The sequence below is a fragment of the Macrobrachium rosenbergii genome, chromosome 56 (assembly GCF_040412425.1).
Source record: "Macrobrachium rosenbergii isolate ZJJX-2024 chromosome 56, ASM4041242v1, whole genome shotgun sequence".
Classification (NCBI taxonomy): domain Eukaryota; kingdom Metazoa; phylum Arthropoda; class Malacostraca; order Decapoda; family Palaemonidae; genus Macrobrachium; species Macrobrachium rosenbergii.
In genome coordinates this window covers 32392926-32402062 of record NC_089796.1, presented here as the reverse complement: position 1 = coordinate 32402062, position 9137 = coordinate 32392926, and the positions used below count along the sequence as shown (strand labels likewise).

Here is a 9137-nt window from a genome sequence, read left to right as displayed (position 1 = left end):
GGTTTTTAAAGTATATCATTAAACCGATATACTTCGATTTATTGATAAGTATCAATATGTGTAATACATTTTTATAATGAAACAACTATTGTTAGGCTTATATGTTTCAAAAACATATTTTGCAAGTACAGAAATGATACATCCAATACAGAAAAACAATTTATTCTCCACCGCTGTCCAGTAAGAGGTCTTCACCCTCATCCTCATCATCAGTGGCTATGTTTATGATGACAGGTTCCACACTCTCATGGATATTATCCAACGTCCGGTACTCCTCCTCCAAGTGCTGAGACTGACGAATAGCTCCTGTCCAGACCTCTGAGTTAGCGCAAAGCCTGGTCTCCTATAACTTGGCCTGACGGTCCGCCCTGGTGAATAGCTGGAGTGATGAGCGGACGTGGCGCTTCATGCACCCCCATACCTGCTCAATGGCATTGAGCGCGGAGTGGCCAGGAAGAAGGTGTATGACCTTGTGGCCCTATTCTCTGATGACATTGTCCACTTTGTAGCAGGGCTTCGGCCGATTTTTTTGGGCAAATGACAAGTAGCTCTGGGTGTGTGGCTCCTGCTGGGAAAGGTATCCTACGATGCTCCAGCCATTTGATGAGGTTCTCCCTTTTGGTGGCTGATGCAGGGCAACGACTATCTTCCATTAGTGTCCTGTGATATGGAGCATTGTCTATCACAAGTACTGATGGCTCAGGGAGGGGCAGCAGGAGCTGTGTTGTTAGCCACTGGTGGAAAAGCTTGCTATTCATTTCCTTGTGGTAGTCGCCCTGGTTAGACTTGGCTGGGTAGCAAAGGCATGGCCCTTCTATGAAGCTGTTGGCCATGCCAGCTGCAACTACCACAAACAATCTCCTTCTCCGGGTGGCACTTAACGGCTGTAAGAGGCACTGGTGTTAGCCTGTGTGGTATCAACCCACTCCTTGTTGTGGCCCATCCGGGTGGTGAACCAAGTCTTGTCCACATACACCACCTGTCTTCCCTCCTCCCGGTGGTACCGTAGAGCTCGGAGAGCACTGATCCGCTGGCACACGATATCGAGCGATTCCTTTCTCACGTACATCTTTCGTTGAGATGTCTTATACTGAAATCCCATTACCTGCATGAGCTGCAGTACTGGAGATTCTGACGTCTCCTCAGGAATGATGTTGGCAGTCTTTTGGTCAACCGTCAGGTACTAACTGTGAAGTACTGCTTCTCAGCAAACTTTTGGTGAATGAAATGGTGAATGGCCCCAACTGTAAAGTTGTCGAAGACGGGTGGTGCTGGTGATGCTACCGGCGTTGAGGTGGGGAGAGGTGGGGAACGTGGTGGCATGGTTGACTACTTTCTTCACCGCCTCCAAAGTCATGTCCACGATAAATCTAACGTGTTCAGAAGGCCTGGAAGAAAATTGCAACATTAGCATATGTATATATGCATATGTACATATATATATATATATATATATATAATATATATATATATATATATATATATATATATATATATATATATATATATATATATATATATATATATATATATATATATATATATATATATATATATATATATATATATATATATATATATATATATACACACACACATATACATATATATCCTATAGTACAGTATACACATAGTTCCTCATTGGATGGGTCGATACCGTACTCAAGCTAGCACTCTCCTAGGCCTGCGTTCGATTCTCCAGCCGGCCAATAAAGAATTAGTGGAATTTATTTCTGGTGATAGAAACTCATTTCTCGGTATAATGGGGTTCGTCTTCCACAATAAGCTGTAGGTCCCGTTGCTAGGTAACCAATTGGTTCTTAGCCACGTAAAATAAGTCTAATCCTTCCGGGCCAGCCATAGGAGAGCTGTTAATCAGCTCAGTGGTCTGGTTAAACTAAGGTATACTTAACTTAGTACAGTATACAGCAAAAGTCCTGTAACCCATCTTCTGTAGGCTATTTTTCGTTCGAAAGACGATAATGCTTGTTACCATACCTTTGCAATTGGGTGGATTCACTTCATTGTACTCTTGGTGTCCGAAAAAGGGGAAAAATAAATGGTAGCTTGACTTTTGCTGCATATTGTACGGACAGCTAATTACTGTTAATATTTTCATTCGATTATTATTATCAGGTTTTATGAGTTCAGAAGTTCTTTGTCTAGTCTTAGAGACAAACAGTTGCTTATTGTGGGTCGTAATTGCATGATCTGCCAATTCATCACTTTCAGTTATGAATCATTCAAGTGAGCAAATTGAAGGACCGAGTATATTTATTATTTTTTAGTGTGCAAGCAATCTTGGTATTTAAAAGCCTACCAACAATCGAACCACCATGCCGGTAATATTCTGTGGAATATGAAAACAACTTTCATTATAATGTTACAATTCAACCATTGTTGTACTCTGTCACTAAGAGGACAGGAGCGATCATATGAGATGATATGCCCTTACATGGATCCTTTATTTAACATAATTACATATATGAGGAATCTTGACGTTATAATCAATGGGTGGATTAGGGCGTTTCGGGCTAAGCCCAAGCACTGGGACCTATAGAGGTCATTTAGTGATGTATTATGACCCATGACTTTTTTTTTTTTTGGCAAAGCATGTTTTAATATTGTTCCGCAAGTTATATTTTACTAAGAGATCAACAACTATTGCTTCATGGAGCATATATAATATTATCTTTCTGCACCTTATGGAAGTCAACAAATGACGAAAACTTGGCAGCCTTGGATGTCCGGGTGTCCTCCTTACCCAAAAAAGGGCCCTATTATTCATTTACCTGTTCAAGCTTACGTAGAGTTTGCCACAGGCCTCCTCAATTCTAAACAATTGTGCAAGTCGAATCACAAAAGCTTTCCTGCAACCACGGAGACAATGACTAATCATAGCCGCCATTCTTGAAGCCTTGACTAGGTATGAATATTCATTCAGAATTTCAGAGACAGCTGTTTGTCATCATCACCTTGTGGGAGGAGTTGGGACGTCATATGTTTACGTCAGGAATGACTTTGAACCTATACATTAGAGTGTTCCGCCACTGGCTTCGGCTGCTTTATTTTACTCTTATGAATATACTTTTTTCTAATATAAGTAATAAAGAGTGCTGCCGAAAATTTTGTCTGGGTCTGTTAAGCGGTTCTGATTTCAATAGTGGACAAACAAAAGTACAAACATTCACTTTTATATATATAGATAGATATATGTACACACAAACACACACACATATATATGTGTGTGTGTGTGCGTGTGTGTGCGCGCATGTTTTTCTTTTCACCAGCATGAGGAAGGAAATTGAACCTGGGCAGAGGCGAGGCAGTGATTCGGTCATGATTCCTGAAGACTGACAAAGCATCACTTGACCCAAACGAGAAATTATGTAACTTGTCACCAGTTATCGTGTACTGACGTGTAACTCCATCTATTCAGTGTACTTTAATAAAAAGATATTGTTTTATCAATTTTACGTAAATATTTTTGTATTTTTGTTTTACCAGTGATTCTTCAGTCAGTGAGAAGTCACTGTGTTTTCCTTCTGTGATAGGCTGCAGCATGAGAATTAAAATAATTGTGTTTTATATATGTAAAAACAACTTTAACCACACTTTATATAAGACTGTTTGCCCCTGCTACTTTAGAGCCTTGCATCACACTAGCATTGTGACAATATATAAAATTAGCCGGGTACTCTGACCAGATATTTTCAGATACATATTTACGGTATTTGTAATAGTACAATGCCATCTGATGTTCTCATTTCCCTGAGTGGGATTCGGACTCGTGTACGAGAGGTTAGAGGAGGCTTAATCTTAACCATTCTTCTACAAAGACAGACGTAAGTCTATATTAACATGCATACGTCTGTTGAATTCAGACACATTTTGCTAAGGCTGGAACAGAGAGAGAGAGAGAGAGAGAGAGAGAGAGAGAGAGAGAGAGAGAGAGAGAGAGAGAGAGAGAGTACACCGAACGTAAGTTACCAGTTCCTATTCATATGCATGTTACCATCAATTAAAATAAAATACAATGATACAATTAGGACTGTTTATCTGTCGATGAATGAGGTGCTTTTAATAAATATTCATCAGAGATTCAAGAGAAAACGAAGGTGACTGATTATTTCATCGTTTTTCCCTTTGGCCGTTCTCCTCGCGGAGAAACTGCTTTTTTGACGATGATTTATTATCATTATCTTTTAGTGTTGTTGTTATTGCTACCATTACAACACAGTTTCTTCTCGACTGTATTTAATGGCAATCTGATGAGGCTGAAAATTTGAGTTGAGTAAAATTGTAAGAATTAATCTTTCTGGGTTTTCCAGAGATTTCGTTTACTGTAGGGTCTGAAAGGTAAAGTTACTGGAAGGCTCAAACGCATCTTAAGTCCCTTAACGCAGAACTTTTCAGAAGGTAAGGTTATTAGAAGGACTTAAGGTATTTCACGTCATTTCTTAATTCTGGACAATCTGGAGTCTAGACCAGGGGTTCTCAAAGTGGTCGATATCGACCCCCAGGGGTCAATGGAACCCAAGGGGTCGATGAATAGTCAGGGGGTCGAAAGGGGGTCGATGAATGTTCACTGCTGGAATCCACAGGACCAATGAAGCCTCCAATTTGAAATTCTTGTTAATAATTTATAAAAATCTCATTATCAGACCTTATCATATATATATATATATATATATATATATATATATATATATATATATATATATATATATATATATATATATATATATATATATATATATATATATATATATATATATATATATATTATATATATATATATATATATATATATATATATATATATATATATATATATATATATATATATATATATATATATATATATATATATATATATATATATATATATATATATATATATATATATATATATATATATATATATATATATATATATATATATATATATATATATATATATATATATATATATATATATATATATATTACTCTCTTGAATAAAAAAAAAAGAAAAATAGATCAATTATTTTTTCACTACAAAATCTCAGAATTTTCAACAGAGCTTGCAACATTAGCTTCAACAACCACTCCCCCGTCATCGTGCTTTCCAGCTCTACTGTCCGTACAGGATGCATTGAAGAAATGCCGACAGTATGCTCAGGAATATTTGAAATATGGATTCATTACTTCATTAACAAATGACACCATGCCATGGTGCCTCTTGTGTGAAAAGACTTTCAGTAATGATGCCATGAAACCTGCAAAGATGAAGGACCACCTTGAAAGAGTTCACTCTGATAAGAAAAACAAAGACCTTGACTATTTCAAGACACTAAAAGAAAAATTCAAAAGTCGTTCAAATATCAAGAATTTTTTCAAAGGACCAGCCAGTGCTGATGCTGAAGGAGGTTTGAAAGCCTCTTCATGATAGCAAAAAAATGGAAAGGTGTGCACTATCAGTGAGGAAATCATAATCCCAGCCATTAAAGAAGTTATAGAAACTGTTATGAAGAAAGACTCTCACACTGTTTTGAAAAATTTGCCATTAAGTAACAGTACAGTGCAAAGAAGAATTGACGAAATGGCAAATGATGTCGAAAAAAACTTGGTATCGGAACTTCGGGATAGTAAGTTATCTCTACAACTTGATTAGTCAACTTTGGGCAGCTCCAATCTTCTCAAGGCATATTGGAGGTATTACAGTCAAAGTGAAAAGGACAATATTGATGAATTTTTGTTTGCCAAATATTTCACGGCTGATGCAAAAGGTGAGACAATTTTACAATGTGTGCAGCAGTATATTGAAAAGCACAATATACCTCTTAGCAATATTACTACAGTGGCTACTGATGGTGCACCAGCGATGGTGAGTCGGTACAGAGGATTTGCAAGCCTACTCAAGCAGAAAGTGCCTGATGTACGTACTGTACACTGTGTACTGCACAGACAAAATCTTGTAGCCAAGAAACTCAGTGATGGACTGCATGGTGCTTTGAAAGTGTGCATCAGGGCAATTAAGAAAATCAAAGCACATCCACTTAACTCACAATTGTTTGCACTGCTTTGCGAAGAGAATGGTGACATGTATAAGCAATTACTCCTGCACACTGAGGTAAGGTGTCTCTCTAGGGGTCACAGCTTGCAAAGACTTGTTGACTTATATGACTCAACTGTTCAGTTCCTGGCAGACGTGGACTCATCTTTATGTGAAGAGTTAAAAAAATGCAAAAATTCCCTGTTCTATTTAGCAGACCTCTATTCTAATTTAATGAGACACAAAACCGACTGCTAGGTAAAGATGTTACCATCATTCAGGCCAGGACAGTTTTACTAAGATTCCAAGGCAAGCTTAGCTTGTTAAGAGCTTCACTGTCACGTAGAGATTTTCAGTATTTTTCAAACTTACAACAGATACAAAGTGAAACCATTTCTGATAGGGACATAGGAATTAACATGACTCATTTGGAGAATTTAATTGAAGACTTTAAAGTGCGCTTTGAAGACCTGGAAAAAATGAAAGTGCCAGAATGGATTCTAACTCCGTTTGATGTTGAAATAAAGAATGCAGATATTGCCTCACACATGGAAGAGGAATTCATTGACATGACTGTGGACCTTGAAGCAAGTGCCTTGTTCAGAAGAAAAGGTCTCCGTGAATTCTGGATCAACGAGAACAACGTTGCTAAATATCCTCAGCTTTGTGCAGTGGTTCAGCCATTTTTACTTGCTTTCCCAAGTCATACATGGTTGAAGCTGGTTTCAGTCATACAAATGCAGTCTTAACAAAACAAAGGAGCAGACTGAGCCTGGGAGAACGATGTGACCTAAGGCTGAAGCTCACCAACCTACAATCTACTATCAGTATCCTTGTTTGAGTCCCATCAGGCACATCCTTCACATTAATGATGCCAACAGTGGAAGAAGAAAATGGTATGTTGCATTGAGAATCAAGTTACTGGTGCATCTAAATTTCTAAACATTTTCTTACTGTGTGTTACTTTTTTATCAGACTGCATGTCAAGTAATAAACTAATACTACTAAAATTGATTTTGACATTGTTTTTTTTTCCTTGAATTATTAATAATTAAATGCTAGGCTAGGGGGTCAATACAAAATTTGAAACTTCACTGGAGGGCCGATGAGGTAAAAAGTTTGAGAACCCCTGGTCTAGACGGTAAGCCTGCTGGAAGGACTTATACGAATGTATCCTTAGTTTATACTTAACTTGGACTTTCCAGATGGTAAGCTTAAGGGAGGGGCTAAGGTATCTTAAGTCCATTGTGGACATTTCAGAAGGTAAGACTACTGAGAGTACTTGAGATGTCTCAAGTCTAATATTAATTTTAGACATTCCAGAAGGTAATTCCAGAAGGTACGCCTTTCTTATTCGGAAATTTCCAGATGGTAAACTTACTATAAGGACAAGATATTATAATTCCTTTCTTAATTCTGAATATTGCAGATGGCAAGCTTAATGGATAAAATAAGAAATCCCAAGTTCCTTCTCAATTTTGAACTTTGAAGGTAAGCTTACTGGAAGGACTAAGAAATCTCATCTCCTTTCTTAATTCTGAACTCTTAAGGGCGTAAGCTTACTGGAAAAACTAAGACATCCTCTGTAACATACACACACACGCAAACACGACACACGAGAGAGAGAGAGAGAGAGAGAGAGAGAGAGAGAGAGAGAGAGAGAGAGAGAGAGAGAGAGAGAGAGAGAGAGAGATTATTATTTAATAAATTTATTACGCCCAAAGACGTCAAACAAAGTTACATATTAGCAGTTACTTACAGTACATCAGAAATCAACAGAAAAAAATTACAGCATTGAATTATCAGTATATCAGTTACAAAAATAACATATATGAGATCGTATTCCATTATCACAACAACTGCAACAGACAGTTTAGCAACCAACAAAGTGTGGATGACGAGTCAAAATTAAGTCTAGGTGGTCATCTTTGAGTAAATATTGGCAGGTTTGAAGTAAATTTTGTTCTTGAGGTAACAGATTCCTGACAGCGGGGCAATGAAGGCAGTAGTGTTCAAGGTTATTGGCAGAGAGAGAGAGAGAGAGAGAGAGAGAGAGAGAGAGAGAGAGAGAGAGAGAGAGAGAGAGAGAGAAAGAGAGATCCAATGAAGACACATGACAAAAATGTAATCTTCCCAACAAGAGGGGAACTCATTACTTGAAGAAGCAGAAATAGCGCTCATAAGAAACTTTGGTCGATGACCGTCATTATGAAGAAAAGTTGTCGACGTTTTATGACGAAGGGGAAGAGAAGGGGGAATGTACATCCTCTTTCTGTATAAATATTAATTTCAGAATGGAAAGGCAGATATGGTTTTGATGTTTGTGGCAGCGTTTTACGAATAAAATTCTACAAAGAAATATGTTTCACTTACCTAGAGAAACAAGAAAAGTCAAGGGTTATGTAAAACAAAAAAACAAAAAATCATCCTGGTACAAGTGGTTATGGGTCACAATGAAGTCCAAAAGCCAATTGAGGAAGTAAATGAGACATAACCCGATTGGGGTGTTTCTGAATTCTTTGACTTAATTTACAGAGGATATTCAGTTACAATTCTTTAAAGAATCTGGTAGATCTGAATATTTCCATTGGTAGGATTCAGTGGCGAACATGGAAAATTGAGAAGTAATAATGGAAAAAGCTCAGTAATAAATTGAGAAGCAGTTGCGGTAACTTTCATGAAAAAGATGCAGTGTTCAGAAACTGCAGCAAAAATGACAAAAATCAACAGCAGGCATGGACAAAACTTGTCGTGGTAACGGCAAAAATCAGCTGCAAACATAAAAAAAATCTGCAGGTATCTTAGCAAAATCGACATGAAAAATAGCAAATATCTATACTAAACAGGGCAAATATCAGTTGTGAACTGAAATCTGCACTAACCATGACAAAAGTCAGTAGTTTATTTGCTAAACTTCTACTTCAGTCATGCTGACAACCAGCGGTAAATACGTCAAAAGTCTAAAGTAACTTTAGCAAAGATCAGTAGAAAATATACTTAAAGTCGACAAAACTCTTAGCAAAAACCTGAAGCAACGATGTCAGAAACCTGCACTCAATATTGGAGAATTCTGCTGCTGCTTCGGCAAACATCTGTAGCC

At 37.4% G+C, this 9137-nt stretch overlaps 1 pseudogene; it reads left to right on the top strand.

Moving 5' to 3' along the window:
- The first annotated feature begins 5119 nt into the window (after positions 1-5119).
- LOC136836333 (zinc finger MYM-type protein 6-like) lies at positions 5120-6906 on the top strand (annotated as a pseudogene).
- Positions 6907-9137: the final 2231 nt, after the last annotated feature.